The following is a 2,824-nucleotide window of genomic DNA, read 5'->3' as shown; positions in this document are numbered from 1 at the left end:
GAATTTGAAAGGTGGGATTTTTGGGGAAGAGATATGAAGGTGATTGGTGAAGGGAATATAGGCAAGAGGATAGGATTTGATAGGTGAGTGGTGTTTTGGGTAGAGTGTTATAGAGATGTGTGAGGGGGAGAGAGAGGTGAGGTGGTGGACGAAATTGTGATCATCAACAATGGCTCCAAAGACTTGGTGCTCTCAAACGTGAATCTCACTTTGTCACAACTACGCACAACTAACCAGCAAGTGTACTGGGTCGTCCAAGTAATACCTTACGTGAGTAAGGGTCGATCCCACAGAGATTGTTGGTATGAAGCAAGCTATGGTCACCTTGTAAATCTCAGTCAGGCGGATTCAAATTGATAGTGGTTTTTGGAAAATATAAAGAGATACTTAATTAAATAATAAAGGATAGAAATACTTATGTAAATTCATTAGTGGGAATTTCAGATAGGTGTATGGAGATGCTGTGTTCCTTCTGAATCTCTGCTTTCCTACTGCTTTGATCCAATCTTTGTCACTCCTTTCTATGGCAAGCTATATGTAGGGCATCACCGTTGTCAATGGCTACATCCCATCCTCTCAGTGAAAATGGTCCAAATGCTCTGTCACAGCACGGCTAATCATCTGTCGGTTCTCGATCATGTTGGAATAGAATCCCTTGATTTTTCTGCGTTTGTCATCACGCCCAGCAATCGCGAGTTTGAAGCTCGCCACAGCCATTCAATCCCGGAATCCTACTCGAAATACCACAGACAAGGTTAGACTTTCCAGATTCCCATGAATGCCTGATGAGCGGATAATTTGTACGCTTTTTGGCATTGTTTTTAGTATGTTTTTAGTATGATCTAGTTAGTTTTTAGTATATTTTTATTAGTTTTTAGTTAAAATTCACTTTTCTGGACTTTACTATGAGTTTGTGTGTTTTTCTGTGATTTCAGGTATTTTCTGGCTGAAATTGAGGGACCTGAGCAAAAATCTGATTCAGAGACTAAAAAGGACTGCAGATGCTGTTGGATTCTGACCTCCCTGCACTCGAAGTGGATTTTCTGGATCTACAGAAGCCCAATTGGCGCGCTCTCAATGGCGTTGAAAAGTAGACATCCTGGGCTTTCCAGCAATATATGATAGTCCATACTTTGCCCAAGATTTGATGGCCCAAACCGGCATTCAAAGTCACCCTTAGGAATTCCAGCGTTAAACGCCGGAACTGGCACAAGAATGGGAGTTAAACGCCCAAACTGGCACCAAAGCTGGCGTTTAACTCCAAGAGGAGTCTCTACACGAAAATGCTTCAATGCTCAGCCCAAGCACACACCAAGTGGGCCCGGAAGTGGTTTTTTATGTCATTTACTCATCTCTGTAAACCTTAGGCTACTAGTTCTCTATAAGTAGGACCTTTTACTATTGTATCTTTGGATCTTTGGATCATTTTAGATCTTTTGATCATCTTTGGATCATTTTAGATCTTTTGATCATCTTTGGACATCTAGTTCTTAGATCATTGGGAGGCTGGCCATTCGGCCATGCCTAGACCTTGTTCTTATGTATTTTCAACGGTGGAGTTTCTACACACCATAGATTAAGGTGTGGAGCTCTGCTGTACCTCGAGTATTAATGCAATTACTATTGTTCTTCTATTCAATTCCGCTTGTTCTTGTTCTAAGATATCACTTGTTCTTCAACTTGATGAATGTGATGATCCATGACACTCATCATCATTCTCACCTATGAACGTGTGACTGACAACCACCTCCGTTCTACCTTCGATTGGGTGAATATCTCTTGGATTCCTGATACACGATGCATGGTTGATCGCCTGACAACCGAGTGCTCGCCTGACAAACGAGCCAGCCATTCCGTGAGATCAGAGTCTTCGTGGTATAGGCTAGAACCGATGGCGGCATTCAAGAGAATCCGGAAGGTCTAACCTTGTCTGTGGTATTCTGAGTAGGATTCAATGATTGAATGACTGTGACGTGCTTCAAACTCCTGAAGGCGGGGCGTTAGTGACAGACGCAAAAGAATCATTGAATTCTATTCCGGCCTGATCGAGAACCGACAGATGGATAGCCGTGCCGTGACAGGGTGCGTTGAACATTTCCACTGAGAGGATGGGAGGTAGCCACTGACAACGGTGAAACCCTTGCTTGATCTTGCCATGGAAAGGAGTAAGAAGGATTGGATGAAGACAGTAGGAAAGCAGAGAGACGGAAGGGAAGGCATCTTCATACGCTTATCTGAAATTCCTACCAATGAATTACATAAGTATCTCTATCTTTATCTTTATGTTTTATGCGTTTATCACCATACCCATTTGAGTTTGCCTGACTAAGATTTACAAGGTGACCATAGCTTGCTTCATACCAACAATCTCTGTGGGATCGACCCTTACTCGCGTAAGGTTTATTACTTGGACGACCCAGTACACTTGCTGGTTAGTTGTGCGAAGTTGTAGTGATCACAATTTCGTCCACCAATGCCGCCATCAATTCTAGCTTATACCACGAAGATTCTGATTAAGAAATCCAAGAGATATGCGCCCGGTCTAAGGTAGAATGGAATTGGTTGTCAGTCACGCGTTCATAGATGAGAATGATGATGAGTGTCACGGATCATCACATTCATCATGTTGAAGTGCAACGAATATCTTAGAATAAGAATAAGTCGAATTGAATAGAAAATAGTAGTAATTGTATTGAAACTTGAGGTACAGCAGAGCTCCACACCCTTAATCTATGGTGTGTAGAAACTCCACCGTTGAAAATACATAAGTGATGAAGGTTCAGGCATGGCCGAGAGGCCAGCCCCCAAAACGTGATCACCAGAT

The sequence above is a fragment of the Arachis hypogaea genome, chromosome 6, assembly GCF_003086295.3.
Source record: "Arachis hypogaea cultivar Tifrunner chromosome 6, arahy.Tifrunner.gnm2.J5K5, whole genome shotgun sequence".
Taxonomy (NCBI): Eukaryota; Viridiplantae; Streptophyta; class Magnoliopsida; order Fabales; family Fabaceae; genus Arachis; species Arachis hypogaea.
Note: the sequence above shows the minus strand (reverse complement) of the source record.